We start from the raw sequence: 17,460 nt of genomic DNA, 5'->3' as shown, positions 1-17,460 counted from the left end.
AGAATTTGTTAAGTGTGTTGACACTCAATTGTCAAAACCAATCTGAGACCAGCAATCTCCCCCTTTGACATGAATGTCAAAAACACTTAACTATACATTGTGAATTTGATCTCTATGAGTATAATAGACATTCTATTCGACATATGTACAAAACGTCAAAAACTATTCAAAATTCTTTAAAGGACTTTTATACCTTCAAAATTTGAAACTATCCCTCTGAGTTGATGTGCCATTCTATAACCAAAACTTATACACTTTATGTTGGATCATTCTCATGTTTATACTTTTTATCTCTGCCTTGTTTGTTGTGCCTTTTCTGCCTTGTTCTATCTTTTACTCCCCCTTTCACACATTTCTCCCTTGTAGTCTTTGTATTCTTTTTGGCTCAAAATTCAAGTTTTTATTATTATCTCCATTTATTATGTCTCCCCCTTTTTGGGTATCTCCGCCTTTGGGTCTCTTAGGGTATCTCCCCCTATCTCCTAATTTATTATCTCCTCCTTAGGTTTATTCTTCCCAAAAAATATATAATCTCCCCCTTTTTGACACTTATGTCAAAGGGTTCCTAAGGAGTAATTGAATACTTAGCCAAACAAGTTTTATTTACCACCATTATTATTTTGAGAGCAACATCCCAATTATCTAATGCAATCTCCAGTGCTTTAAGTTGGATTGTTGTCTCTGCTGCAAGGTGTACCAAGCCTTCCAATGTTGAAAGATTGGGGTCTTTCTTCAAAACATTTTCAGCGTAGGCCAATTCCTTGTGTAATACTTCCATATGGGGGCTTATTGCTGATTGAATTTGGCCTTGACATTAGCCTCATCTGCTATAAGTACAACTAATTCTCTTTGTGTGTGAAGCATTGTGGAAAAATGCTTCTCACTTTTAGTTGGATCCCTTGGTAATTGCATACTTGATATTTTCAAGTTCCTCTCCAAGCTCAATATCCTTTGGCTAGTCTCTTGTGTGAAAAATGATGAATCACACAGTTTAGAGTATAGTGAGAAAATATTCTCAAGTATTGATTTGACCTTTTTAATTTTCTTAGCCAATTCCACTTGAGATAGTGCTATCTCACTTGATATTTTCTCATTCGCTTTCATTTGAAACTTTTTTTCAGACCATTTTAATAATTTAGTATTAGTATCTAGGTCTTCACTTTGTACCTGGTCCACTATGTTGGACAGTTTCTCTATGACGGGCTTTATTTCATTAGGTAGCTGCAAGTTGAATGCATCCAAAAATATGTCCTTGATTTCTATTAAAGCTTGCTTCTACTTATACTCATTCATGAGCATTTCTTGTTTCTTCTTTCTTTCTAGTGCCTCTTGCACTTCATTAATTTTATCTATGCTCATATATTTGTAGTCATACCTTGGGATGACTATGTCCTCATTAAGTGCAAGGTCTCCATAGTGGAGTGCCCTTGCTACCTTGGTAGAGCTTGAGCCTGGTGTTGATATCTATAGTGGTACTGCCTCAGTGCTCAGCTACTGTTGTGTTCCTATGGGGTTCCTTATTGTAGGCAAGTCGATTAAAGTTTGAATTGCCTCTTGTTCCTTCTCTTTAGGGCTCTCCTCCTTGTTTTTTTCAAATCTGTCTTGATCAATTATAGTGATTTGAGGAGGTGCACCATGACTTTGTGCTATAGTGACAGAGGTATCCTTCTATCTTGTTTGCTCTTTTCCTTGCTCGGTAGTTGAAGTGTCTTACACTATGGAATCAACCCTAGCAAATATGTCTTGTACTACTTGCTCTTGTGGTTATCCACTTGTAGTTGTTTGGATAGAGGGTGGTTCTTGTGGATTCACCTTCTCCTTTGTTATCTCAGCTACTATCTTTTGGAGTTCCTCCACACTCACCAATATTGGATTTGCACATAATTGTGCTTGCAAGGTTATTTGGTGAAGGATCTTCTTAAGATCCTCTACAGTCAGTGCATTTACATTTTGACCAGTAGTGTCAGGAACATCGTGGATAATCACTGAATCTGCAGGCGTGGGTGTTACATGTGGAGGCCTAGGAGGTGGCATTTGTGTGTCTTGCACACTTTGATCTTGTTGTTTCTGATCAACACTTGCCTTATCATCCTTTTGTACATCCATCTACATAGTAACTTTTTCTTTCTCTTTCTCTGCTTCCTCTTCATTCTCATTTTGATCATCATCATCTCCATCATTTGTCCCTTCAAAGGTATCTTCTTGTCCTTCCTTGATAGTTTGAAGGCCATACATGACTTTCCACATGAGAGTGGACTTCCTCACTACATCTTCAATGTCATTTTGTACTATGTTGAAGGCTCTATATTTGGGTGCAAATTTGCTCCCATGTTTTTTATTAGCCTTAGTTATTTGGCCTTTTGTCAAATTAGGCATCACACAAGCCAAAGTTGACTCTCTAATCTCTTTTTCCATGTTAAGAAAAATAGTGCCATTTATTCTCTACAATGGAGTATAGCTCCTTGGGCATTGTGTTGTCTAGTTCAAGTAGAGTGTTCTTGAACTTAGCCATCATGGTATAGATAGACTTTTCTACCATGCTCTATTCTTCTCTAGTCAATTTATTAAAATCTAGGCCTTTTAGACCAGACAAATTTGCATTATCTCTTACATTGTCACATATATTGTCCAAATTAGATTTAGGAGTGTGGCTTACCACTCTGAATTGGCCATTATCTTCATATTCTGTCCTCTCATCATCTAACTCTGGGGGTGCCACATACTTTTTCCTTAGCTTCTTCTTTAGTGCTAGACCTCCTTGATCTGTTGCCTTCTTCTTCTCCCGCTCCTTGGCTTCCTTGGTTGTATCTCTTGTGTCAGCTTTTGTTGTAGGCTTTGCAGGGCTGGGCTTTGCCTTCTTCTTGCCTTTAGGCTATGCAACTGGTTGTTGTTGTGCTTTCCTTTTCTTTGCCTCAGCCTTAGGAGCTTCCTTTTCCTCTTCCTCTTTTTCATCGGCATCTTCACCCATGCCTTGAGTAAGTGCAAGTGGCTCTTGCCCCTATTCCTCTTCTTCTTCATCATCATCTTCCTCCTCCTCTGCCTTTGCTACACCTTCTCCAAGTCTGGCTTTTAGTTTCTTTACCAATTTATCTTTCTTTTTGATGGTGGAGGTAGTCTTTAGTTCAATCTCCACTTTGGATTTCACCACATCAAATGTTCCAAAAGGTTTAGTAGTTTTGTCAATTTCCTCTACTAATAATGCTGTTATGGCTATAGATGCCTCATCTATGTTGATCTCATACCCAAGAGGTCTAAGCCATCTTACTCTTGATATGGCAGCTTGTATGTAGGTATAATCAATATCAACAAGAAAACATGTCATTAATATGCTGCTCAACTAGAGATACTGGTAGCCTCAGTCTTTGTTTCATAGATTTCTTGAAATCTTCAAAATAACTTGTCATAATTGTCTCAAAATTGGCTCCCATTTGTTCTATGTATTCATTAACTTGGACTGCCACAAACCTATTAGTCTTCCAACTCACTTTGCCAAAAGAAGGAAACTCATTTTATACATAAAAGAATAAACGGATCAAAACTGATCCAAACTTGCATTGTGCATTTTTGGATCTCCTTATTGCACCAAGGTTCTCCTTGATCTACTATAACTGCAACTTTGCAAGATAGTATGTGTGGTCCCTTTTCACTATCTTGTAACCAACATCCACTACTATGCAGGGCACACTGTTAAGTTTGCCGGATTGGTAGAACTTATGTGAAATCACCCTAACTATAAAATCTACAAGAGGGTCCTTGATGGAATCTATGGTCATGCCTCTCTTGTTCCACTTAGCTCCAATATTTTTCTCAAATTCTTCCTTGGAGTCACTCCTAAGTGTCTTGGGCCATTCTAGGGTTGGATACCATATTACCCTATGAATGATTCTTTTGGAAATTTTCACTAGCTAATCCTCCAACCTCAAACTCCTATTATGTATTCTACTCAATACAATTCTAATCCACTCGATCTTAAACACTATGGGGAAATCTAGGGCACGAGTTAAGCCCTTCCTTTCAACGATTTGATATTCTTCCTTCATAACCCCATTTTCACACAATTTTTTGTAAGCCTCCCTTATCTCCATATCTCCTACAGCTCCTACCTTGCAATTGTAACATCTCCTAACATCCTGCACCATTACTACCTTAGGAGGAATGACAGACAATGCTCTGGTAGGGTCATTTATGTAGGCTACTTCAGGGATTGGCCCAAAATTAGGTTGCTTAACCTCATTAGATACTAACTAGACCTTAAACAACTCTTTGTCATGGGTTTTCTTAGAAGTCGAGGCCATTTCCACAATCTAGGGTTTCAACATAAGAAAATAGTGAAACTACGTAGCTCAACACTAGTAGGATACCTTAAATTCGATGAACGTGTGCAGAATCTGTGTTGAAACCTTTGCAAATGCTCGAATCTTTGCTTTAAAATCATTCTGCACTCTTCTTCATTCTTGCTCTTTGATCGCGATGGTGAAAAATGATTCAAAATATGATCATATACCCTTATTTCTCTACATTTAATGCTTAGTGCATTTACAATTGTTCACTCAGCTTCCAAAGCAATTTTGAGTTACTCGGCTTCCATACAAATTTCCCTTCGCTCGGCTTCCACTACCAACTCGGCTCACATTGACTTTAGCAAACAACTTGACTTATGAAGGAAATTTACTCGACATCCAAAGGTAACTTGGCAACACTGTCTAAATCTTAACTTTGCATCTTCATTCATGTTGATCTATCCTTTTTAGTACTGATTTATTGTGGGGCTTGATGTATGATAAAGCATTGAATTTCAGTCCCACTTACCTTTTTCTACTTAGTTGGATGAAGTGTGACCACTTGACCTTTTAGGTGAAGTGATCCCTCCATTGGATGTACTACCTCCATCTCTTCTGTTCCATGTCCTATTTATCTCTCCTCTGATATGTTCAACATCGACTTTTACTTTTCCTTAGTTGAACTCAGAGTTGGGTGCCTTTGACTTGGTTGGGCAATAATTGTTGATGTGTCTTGTCTTTAGACAACTGAAGCAAGCGGTCTGACTCAACCATCTATTATAGTTTCCCCTAAAGTGTGTTCTAATATAGTTCTTAGGAATGTGTTCATATTCCTGACAGTAGTGACAACTTTGCCTAGTGTTGTAGTCCCAATTGTAGTGATGTCCATGACTTTTTCTCTTTGCTAGTTGGTTTGGTGACCACATACGCTTTTATCTGCATTCAAAGGCTCTATGTCTATGCTTCTTGCAGTTGTAATAGTGACCTTCAAATGTTGGTGTCCTTATGGTTCTAGTCTTGCAATCTTGTGCCTAGTGTCCTTACTTATTGCACTTGTGACAGTGACCCATGTTCTTAGGTTTTGCCATGCTAATTGGCATTCTTGCTCCTGCGCACATTAGAGGTATGTCCCTTTTTACCACAGAAATGACAAGTGGGTTTAGCATTCTTACCTTTGTCACTTTTTTCTTCTACAATCTTGGATGACTTTCCTTCTTTAGTGCTGGTGTAACCTAATCGTGAAGTATCATTGCTAGATCTTGATGGTTTCAGTAGCTGTTCAAAGTGCTTGATGGCTTTACTAGATTTGTTGAAGCTCTCTGCAATCTCCTTCTCTCTTCTCAAGTCATTTTGTAGTTGTTCATTATGCATCTTTAGCGTGGAGATCTCAATGTCCTTGACATTTAGCTCATGACGTGCATTCATCATCTGACTTAGGGTGTCTAGTTGCATGTTGGAAATTCTTGCAAGTTCAATTGATTTTTCTTCCAATCTATTGGCAAGGTTTCTCTTGTCATCTTCTATCATATCCTTATCTTTAATGGCTCTTTTCTTTTGTTCAGTCACTTTACAAAGCATCATGGCTTGTGATTTTTGCTCAATCTTGAGAGATCTGATCTCTTTTGCTTGAGCTTTATTCTTCTCCATCAAATCAGCTATTGCTGCATGAAATTCTTTGGAATCTCCATTGGAAAACACTTTTAGGTGTCAATCTCCTTATACTGTGTGTCTTTTTTAGCTATGCCAATCTCTCTTCTTCTCTTAAGAGATTTCCTTAACTCTTCCCTAGCTTCTTCTAGAGAATGCAAAATGAGATGTATCTCAATCTCCTTGTTCTCTATGATCTCCCCATGTTTGTAGATTTCTATCTCTAGATCTTTTTCTCCAAGCTATAAGGCTTCTCCTTGTGAGAACTTCGCTTTGATAACAATTGTTGAAATTCACAAGTGGGAAGAATACTTCTAAGAGGGAGGGTGAATCAAAAGTAACACATTTTAACCTTTAAAACTTTTAGCTAAAATTAACCACATGCATGTAAATATATCTAATAAACATGAAAGTAGAGACATGCACGCAAACACATATCTCAAGATTTTGGTCACACAAAAATCCTCCAAAATGAGAAGGTAAAACTGGGGTGGGGATGACACCCACAACTTATCACTATAGCAATATGTAATTGATTAGTGTTAAAATAGTTTGACCATCGTAGATGATCTACCCTGTGAGAGGCTTGCCCTATTAAAGGCTCAACACATTATTAAATGTGAACCTATCAAAAGAATTTATAAACAATCACTTGGAATGTCACCCTATTAAAGTATTTACAATATGGCTATTAAACCAACCTATTAGCATGTAGGATTTTCATTCACCTAATACAATGGTTAGAATGTATAGTAGAATGTTTGATCTGATTACTTACAACCTTTTGTTGCTGATTTTAGATCGATGCTTTGTTGAATATGTTATGATCCTTTCCTAATATGATATGTATCACTTCAATTTGCTAATGCTCTATTTTTCTTTAACTGATCTGTCTCTTCCCCCATTTCACTAAGTCACCCTTTACTCTTCTGCTCTTCACTCAAATATGCTCCTTCAACTGTTTTTCAACAACTTTAATCATGAGGCTTTGCCCTTCTTTTAAAGTATTCGTGACTTAGGGTTTTTTATGAAACTATGGTTGAGATTCATTTATTTTTCCTCTTTAGCATTTGAATTATTTCATTGGTTGCATGCAAAATACATAGGAATTCTAAAAGATTCGATCTTATCTTCTAGAACTCAAAATCTGTCTCTTAGCTGGCATACAACAAGGTCTACAATTGAGTTTGTGAAGGCACAAACTCATATGTTCAAACAGTTTCACTCGACACTTATTGTTTGTTGATGCTTGACACATACTGTTTGCTGGTGCTCAACACATATAGGATTTTTGTCTCGCTTGACACCTATACTTCACTTGGCATCTATACTGGCTTGGCATCAATTGTGACTCGACACATATAGTTTAATCGACACCTATAGTCACTCGGCACTGTCTATCTACTCGACACCTATTAGATTTTTGGCTTGACACAAACTGTAGCTCAACACTTATATTATACTTGACATCAACTTAGAGAATTTTTTAAGTGTGTTGACACTCAATTGTCAAAACCAATCTGAGACCAACACTCACTAGGGACATACATGTGTTCCAATGAGAACAAATGGGTTATGGGATACCCTATGACCCATTTTGACACATTATACGACAACATATCTTCCTAAGGGTCAAAGGATGCCTAGGGACATATATCTTATGTTTTAATGGGTAGAAAGGGGTATGGAGTATCCTATGACCCCTTTAGACCTAATACATGATAACATATGTTCCTAGGGGTCTAAACATATGTTGTAATGTAATAGGCTGAAAGGGGTCATAGGATATCTGATGACCCCTTTTGACCCATTGGAACACAACATGTATGGCCCTAGGAACATATGTTATCATGTAATGGGTCAAAATTTGACTCATTGGAGCACAACACACATGATGATAAGGGTCCTAGGACCCCTAGCAACATATGTTCCCATGTAATGTGTCAAAAGTGGCCATAGAATACCCTATGACCCCTTTCTACTCATTGGAATATAAGAGGTATGTCCCTAGGGGTCATATGATACCCTATTACCCATTTCTATACATTGGAACACAACATATATGTCCCTAGGGGCCCTAAGATCCCTAGGAACATAATTTGTCATGTATTTGATTGAAATGGGTCATAGGCTATCCTTTGACCCCTTTCAACCCATTTCAACACAACATGCTTGTTCATAGAGGTCTTAAGACCCACAAAAACATATTTTGTCATGTAAAGGGTTGAAATAGGTCATAGGATATCATTTAACCCAATTCAACCCATTGGAACACAAGATGTATGCCTCTAGGGGTCCTACAAACCCTATGAACATATTTTTTCATGTAATAGGTCCAAATGTGTCATGACATGCACTATGACCCCTTGTACTCATTATAACACATAATATATGTCATTGGGGGTCCTAGGTCTGTTAGGAACATACAACATGTGTTTGAATGGTCCAAAAGGGGTCTTTTGACCTATTAAATGATAACATATGTTGATAGGGGTCCTATAACCCCTAAGAAAATATATCATGTGTTTAAATGAGTTGAAAGGGGTCATAGAGTACCACATGACCGCTTTCAACACATTATATGACAATATATGTTCTTAGGGGTCCTAGAACCCATAGGGACATAAATCATGTGTTTAAATGGGTTGAAAGGGGTCATAGGTTATACAGTGACCCCCTTCAAACCATAGAAATGATGTTAATATGTCCCTAGGGGTCCTATGACCCCTAGGGACATATTATAATCATTTATATGGGTTAAAAGGGGTCATAGGATAACCTATGACCCCTTTCGGCACATTTCATTACAACATCTATGTTTACGAGTCCTAAGACCTCTAGGGATACATTATAATCATTTATATGAGTCAAAAGGGGTCATATGATAACCTATGACACCCTTTCAACATATTTCATTACAACAATATGTTTTTATGGGTCATAGAACCCCTAGGTACATATTACAATAATTTATATGGTTTAAAGGGGGTCATTGTATAACTTATGATGCCTTTCAACACATGTCATTATAACATATGTCTTTAGGGGTCCCAGGACCCCTAGCGACATGTTATAATCATTTATATGGGTCGAAAGGGGTCATAGGATAACATGTGACCCCTTTCAACATGTTTCATTACAACATATGTCTCTAGGGGTTCTCGAACCCCTAAGGACATATTATAATAGTTTATATGGGTCAAAAAGAGTCATAGGATAACCTATGACCCCTTTCGATACATTTCATGACAACATATGTCTCTAGGTGTTCCAGGACCCTAAGAACTTATTATAATCAATTATATGGGTCGAAAGGGGTCATATGATAACCTATGACTCCTTTTGATCCATATCATGACAACATATGTCTCTAGGGGTCTTAGGACCCCTAGAGACATATTATAACCATTTATATGGGTCGAAAGGGGTCATAGGATAATCAATGACCCCTTTCAACCCATTTCATCACAATATATGTCTCTACGGGTCCCAAGACCCCTAGGGACATATTATAATCATTTAAATGGGTCAAAAGGTTTCATAAGATAACCTTTGGCACTTTTTAACACATTTTATGACAACATATGTCTTTAAGGGTCCTAGGACCCATAGGGACATATTATAATAATTTATATGGGTCGAAAGGGGTCACCAGAAATCCTATGAGCCCTTTCAACACAATTCATTACAACATATGTCTCTAGGTGTCCTCAGACTCCTAAGGACATATTATAATCGTTATATGGGTTGAAAGGAGTCATGGGATAACCTTATGACTACTTTCGACATGTTTCATTACAACATATGTGCCTAGGGTTCCTAAGAATCCTAGGAACATATTATAATCATTTATATGGGTCGAAAAGGGTCTTAGGAAAACTTATGACCTCTTTCAACACATTTCATTACAACATATGTCGTTAGGGGTCCCAGGACCCCTAGGGTCATATTATAATCATTTATATGGGTCAAAAGGGGTCATAGAATAATATGACCCCTTTTGACACATTTCATGACAACATGTCTCTTGGCATCCTAGGACCCCTAGGGACATATTATAATAATTTATATGGGTTGAAAGGGGTCATCGGAAAAGCTATGTCCCCTTTCGACACATTTCATTACAACATGTCTCTAGGGGTCCCAGGACCCTGGGAACCTACTATAATCATTTATATGGGTTAAAAGGGGCCATAGGATGACCTACGACTCTTTTTGACAAATTCCATTGCAACATATGTCTCTAGGGGTCTTAGGACCCCTAGGGACATATTATAATCATTTATATGGGTCGAAATGGGTCATCAAATAACCTATGACCCCTTTTCACACATTTCATTAGAACATATGTCTCTAGGGGTTCCCAAGACCCCTAGGGACATATTATAATCATTTATATTGGTGAAAATGGTTCATAGGATAACATATAACCCCTTTCAACACATTTCATTACAACATATGTCTCTAGGGGTCATAGGACACCTAGGGACATATTATAATCATTTATATGTGTCGAAATGGGTCATAGGATGTCCTATGACCCCTTTCGACACATTTCATTACAACATATGTCTCCCCTGGTTCCTAGGACCCCTTGTGACATATTATAATTATTTATATGAGTCAAAAAGGGTCATATGATAACTTATGACCCTTTTTTACACATTTCTTGACAACATATGTCTCTAGGGGTCCCAGGACCTCTAGATACATATTATAATCATTTATACGAGTTGAAAGAGGTTATCAAAAAACTTATGACCCATTTCGACACATTTCATTACAACATAAGTCTCTAGGGGTCCCAGGACCCCTAGGGACATATTAGAATCGTTTATATGGGTTGTAATGGGTCATAGGATAACCTATGACCCCTTTCAACATATTTCATTATAACATATGTCTTTAGGAGTCATAGGACCCCTAGGGACATATTATAATCATTTCTATGGTTTGAATGGGGTCATAGTATAACGTATGCCCCCTTTTGACACATTTTATTACAACATATGTCTCTAGGGGTCTTAGGACCCATGGGGACATATTATAATCATTTATATGGGTCAAAAGGAGTCATAAGATAACCTTATGACCCCTTTCGACATGTTTCATGACAACATATGTCCCTAGGGTTCCTAGGACTCCTAGGAACATATGATAATCATTTATATGGGTTGAAAGGGGTCATGGGATAACCTATGACACCTTTTGACACATTTTATTACAATATATGTTTATAGGGTTCCCAGGACCCTAGGGGCATATTATAATACTTTATATGGGTCAAAAGGCATCATAAAATAACTTATGACCCCTTTTGACACATTTCATTACAACATATGTCTCTAGGGGTCCCAGGACCCCTATGGACATATTATAACCGTTTATATGGGTCGAAAGGGGTCATCAGATAACCTATGACCCCTTTGGACACATTTAATTACAACATATGTCTGTAGGGGTCCCAAGACCCCTAAGGGTATATTATAATCATTTTTAATGGGTCAAAAGGGGTCATATGATAACATGACCCCTTTTCGAGACATTTCATTACAACGTATGTCTCTAGAGGTCCCAGGACCCCTAGGGACATATTATAATAATTTATATGGGTTGAAAGAAGTCACAGGATAACCTTAAGACCCCTTTCGACATGTTTCATTACAACATATGTTCCTAGGAGTCCGAGGACTCCTAGGAATATATTATAATCATTTATACGGGTTGAAAGGGGTCATAGGAAAACCTATGACCACTTTCGACACATTTCATTACAACATATGTCGCTGGGGGTCCTAGGACCCCTAGGGACATATTATAATCATTTATATGGATCAAAAGGGGTCATAGAATAACCTATGACTCCTTTCGATATATTTTATGGCAACATATGTCTCTAGGAGTCCAATGACCCTAGGAACATATTATAATGATTTATATGGGTCGAAAGGTGTCATATGATAACGTATGAACCCCTTCGACACATCTCATGACAACATATGTCTCTAGGAGACCTATGAGCCCTAGAAACATATTATCATTATTTATATAGGTCGAAAGGGGTCCTAGGACCCCTAGGGACATACATTATGTGTTTGAATGGGTCAAATGGGATTATAAAGTTCCCTATGACACCTTCTAACTCATTAAATAAGAAAATACATTCCTAGGGGTCTTAGGAATATATATTATGTGTACGAATGAGTCGAAAGGGGTAATAGAGTATCTTATGACCCCTAAACACACATAATTCATTGAATGGGTCAAAAAAGGTCTTAGGATATTCTAAGGACATTTTGAGTCATTAGATCACATCATTTATTTGGTTATGGGTCCTAGGAACCATAAGCACACATGTTGTGATTGAATGGGTTAAAGAATGTCAAAAGGTACCCTATGACCCCTTTTGATCCTTTGGAACCATTATATGTATGATTAAAGGTCCTAAAGCCTTTAAAAAATGTATTAAGTACCCTAAAAAGGGGTCATACTATTATAAAAGGATTTTAAAAAATTAAAATTAAAAAATTAAAAAGAAATTTAAAAAAATGGGTATTCGATTTGAGAACAGGTATCCGATATGAGAACGAGTATCTGATTTGGGAACATATACTCGATTTAGGAATGGGTACCTGATTAGGCTTGGTTTTTCTTTGGATGCCAACCCTCCATGGTCAACACCAAAAATGTCCCAAAGACATGTTTTTGGTGTGTTGTGTGTTTTTGACTTTGATGATGTAGTTGATGACTTTTTTTCATCCAAATTTGATGAAACGAAAAGGGTTTCTTGAGAATGTTCTCAGATTTCCATTGATATAATGTCTGTCAAATTATGAATTAAGTAATTATTACTTATGTTCTAATGGAGTTAGCTACAAAGTGCTAGTTGACATACTGATTGAAATATAACTATAACTTTCAAACCGTATAAGATTTGTGAAATCAAAAAGATGCATCACATTCTATGCTTTGGCTAGTATAAGAAAATAAAAAGAAAAAATTAATTTTGATTTTTTTTGAACTAGTTAAGGTGGTCAAACATAGGAGTTTTTTAATTTTAAAAATAGTATAGTAGAAAATTCATAATTAATTATTTATTTGGAATTAAAATTTCAAAAAATATGCGCCACATCCGGGCATGAGTCTAATTTTTATATCTATAAGTATATTAAAAAATATTATCATTTGATTTTGATTAAGGTGGTCAGACATACACCTACTTTTTATTTTCCCCTGTAATTCTTGTAGTACTGCATTAAAATCCAAACTTTTGACCAATTGATCAAATAATTTTTTCTCCAGATAAGGCCTAGTAGTTTAGAAACTAGATTCAATTTCCTATAGATTATTTTCTTACAGTTTCTTATATAAAGTCCAGAACCACTTTAAAGTTATGTGTCAAGTTGACATAACCCAGATTTACTAGTTTTCCACTACCACTTAAGGCCATAGTTTGGTTGACAATGATCCTCCACATACCCTATTATCCCTTTGTTTCTTTTGTATTAACTAAGTGGGCATAACATGGTTTCCTTTCATCTTATTCTTTCATTTCTCTATAGATTGCACTAGTTTATGGTACATTCTAATCTTCGATTATAAAAATATTTGTTACACATAGGACCATGTGTCTATTTCCTAGAAAACATCTTTTTATACCTTGGATTCTAATGTTTCTCAATTAATAATCATCTATAGTTTACTTCATAATTGATATCTTGTTTAAATTTTGTATGTTGGGTATCCTATGATGTTTCTTGATCTACTCATCTATGGTGTTGTATTATTATTGGATATGGAATCATCTTATAAGATTTTTTTTATATATAATCCTACCATATATTTTATTTCTTGTCTCACGCTTGGGGGGCAAGGTTCCTTTGTACATTATTTATCTCTCTTTGTTTAAGAATGAAATTTCCTTAGTATAATGGTATTCATTTATTATGTGACATTGTTTACTTATAAGGAATTGTATTGTGATAATGACTCTAGTGGACTAACCACTAGCCTTCCCCTTCAGGATTCATGGCATGACTTAACTACCTCTTGTGTTCTATAAGTCTAGTGGTTGTATCAGGCATTAACATGTCGATCTTTTGGTGCAACAACAACTCTAACTTGTAACAAGTGGTATCAGAGCTTGGACACAGGTTTGAATCTCCTCGAGTAATGCTGAGGGGGGAATTGTTGGACTAATCACCAACCTTCCCTTTTGGGATTCGTGACATGGCTTAACCACCTCTTGTGTTCTATAAGTCTAGTGGTTGTATCGGGCATTAACATGTCGATCTTTTGGTGCAACGACAACTCTAACTTGTAAGAAACTCTCTCTTATACACAAGAGGTGCATGTACTTTATCATCACCTCTTCTTTATTTACAAAACTATGTTCATTATAAAAAAATTTCCTTACTATGCACTTTGAAGTTTGTCATCCTTCTTCCAAGAATCTTTATTTCCACTTTTACGCATGGGACTAAATAGGTGCATTCTTGTTCTTATTGGAAGTTGTATCTTTATTCATTATGCTCCTCTTAAAGCTAGATGTATTGTACACAAGATATTTTCCTTTCAAGGGTATCTTATCATTTGTGACATATCTTTGCATACTTCATCTATATACTTAGCTTATAAAAGCTAGTTCTCTTTGCTAAGTTTATGGTATACATGGTTAATAAAGGATATCTCCTTGTTGATAGAAGTATTTATCCTTGGGGTGTGTGTACTAAGATGGTATCAAAAAAAGTGGACACCACCAAAATAAACACAAAAAATGTCAATAACCTAATCAAATTATTCAAAATTTCAAAAAATGACTAGGCTTACTTACGAGCCATGGTCAAAAAATATAAATAAACAATACCCAATCAGGTTCCAAGGCCAAAAATGTCTTCAAACCATGATCATATTATGGAAAAGATAGATAATAATCATACTTTATCAAAACCCAATTGGGTTTTGGAGAAGTAAAAATAGGCTCTACTCTGGAAGCCATAACTTTCACATCTGGAGTTAATCAGAGTCAATATATTTTTGAAAGCTATGGCCTTCAAAGGAGAGCCCATTTTTATTTCTTTAAAACTTGACCAGGTTTCAAAACTTGATTAGGTTTTCAATTACTTTTACTTTTCATAAATTGATTGTGTTATTTGAAAATTTAAAACTCGATCAATTTAGGGCTTGGTAATAGCCTTCGGAGTTGACCCAAAGGTTTTGGAACTCATTTTCCCCCAATTTTATTCCTTTGGACATTTTTTCATCTTCTAAGATGAATTCTCATCTTTTCCTTCATCAGGTTTCCAAATGGTAAAGTGGGTATGTCTAAAAGAACCACAATAATCTCACACATCTTCATATCTTTCTAAACATATAATTTTTTCTTTCTTTTTTGGACAATATTAAAATTGTAAACTTTAATTAGTTTTACCACCATCTTCACAGTACTCATAGACATATGTCTAAATTTTTTTAATAACTTTTTAATATAATTAACCAAATGAAAAATAAATCATATATTAGATTGTCCTACACTTCATTTCTATACACGTTTAAAAAAAAAATGTTTTTGATTATTTTGACACAAGTTATGCCCTACACAAGAATAGTTACTAAAATTTTAAGATGGAGTCACTTTAGTAATTCATAAAAAAATAATACTCATTATAAAATTGCACAAAAACACACAACTATATATCACTCTTAACTATCATCCTACAAAAGGGATATGCAAAATATTAAATATAAGTAGGTCTTTTTCATTGCACATGAAAATGGCTATGTTAAGTTTTCTAAAAAAATTAGGAACTATTTTGTGTGTGTAGAGGGTTTGACCAACCTAATCTTATCTATTTTGTAAAAAGTTTAGTATTTTAGAAATTAAATTCAAAGTACTATAGTTTATATTTTCTACACATCTTTTCATTTTGAACGGATGACCCTCAAACGTCTTGTCTAGGTTTAGGTTTACCCGATTTTAGAAAAAATGTGTCCACTTACACCCCCCTTTTTGTACAGTATCTTGGTGCATTTACCCCTTGATTCTCTTCCTTATGATATCTATGGATACATACCCATCCTAAGGAGGGGGCATATATACATTGTCTTTGTACATAGTTTCCATGAAGTGATAATACATATTCTAAGTATGGCTCAGAGTACTTTATCCTTGTCCATTGGGTATGATTTATAGGTCACCCCCAAATCTATGCATAGTGGCTTCATGTCTCTTTTACACACACAAGAACATGTGCTAAATCTCATACATATGGGTAATGCATGTACATTTCCTAAATCCTCCATGGATATAAGTGACATCTCTCCATCCCAAGGAAATGCATTGTTTTCTATTTTTGTTTTTTCTAAATCCCTCATAGGGGAAAACACATACATATTCACTCCATGGTGATACCAATAAATTGATCTATGGGTGGACACATTCACATGCTTAAGCTTTCGATGGGTGCACATGATTGACTGTCAGGCATGTAAACCCTCTAGACCATTTGATCTTGGTTTTTGTTTTTGTTTTGTTTTTTGGGATTGGCTATTAGGCACACAAACATGTTAGAACTTTTAGTCCTTCCTCATTGTGATTCATAGCAAGGGGCACAAACCTTACTAGACTAGATAATCTCTCTTGAATCATAAGAGACATAGTTCTTTGTAGTGCCCTTTCCTTTCCTATATGGTCTCTTATGTTTGGTAATAGCCTTCCAAATACGATATTATTGAGTGAGATATTTCCCTAGCTAAGGTCTTCTTCACTAGTTGATTTGGGCTTTAGTACAAACCCCTTTTCTTTCTTTTTGGATTTGTTTTCCTTTCCTTTTCCTTGGCTTTCTTTTGCTTCGTTTTCATGCTATTATGCATGGGAATGAAGTTAGGATCCTAAGTTTGGGGTCTAGTTTCCTTAAACTTGGCAATGTTCTAACTTGATGTAACATTGTATTTCTTCTCTCCTTCATTTACCAAGAGTATGACTTGCCTCTTACTCCTGCTAAAGTGGGGGCTAATGTACCATCTAAAAATAGACACTATTTATTTTGAGATCTTTTAGCCCTCCTTAGCATGGTTTTGGTCTCTTCTCTTCTCCTCTTCCATCTCATGCTTCTTTATCATCTCTCACTTTCTAACATGACCTTCTAGGTGTTTCTTTGATACATTTTTTACCATATCTCTTGATCAACTTATTATCTCCCAATATCACTTGCATCTCCTTCTAGAGCTTTCCATGACCTTTCTTTCTTGTTCTCTATGACCATGTCAACCTGGGTTGGCCTCATCTAGACTAGGTCAATCCAAGTCAACCTAGTTCCTAGTAATTGCAGGGTTTGGGGCCCAAAAGTCCTCAAGTTTTCCAATTAGTTTAATTAATTCATCTGTCGACTTGACTTGTTTTCCCGCCCAAAAAATAGTATAAAAGGAGGCTTTGGGACTTCATCTTCATATCATACATTCTCAATAAATCCACAAGCAAGAAAGTAATCAGGGTGTTCTTCAAGAAAGTATCTTGAAGTATTCAAGTCTAAAC

This window comes from Cupressus sempervirens, chromosome 7 (genome assembly GCF_028749045.1).
Source record: "Cupressus sempervirens isolate cs-2001-9-10 chromosome 7, ASM2874904v1, whole genome shotgun sequence".
Lineage (NCBI taxonomy): Eukaryota > Viridiplantae > Streptophyta > Pinopsida > Cupressales > Cupressaceae > Cupressus > Cupressus sempervirens.
Note: the sequence above shows the minus strand (reverse complement) of the source record.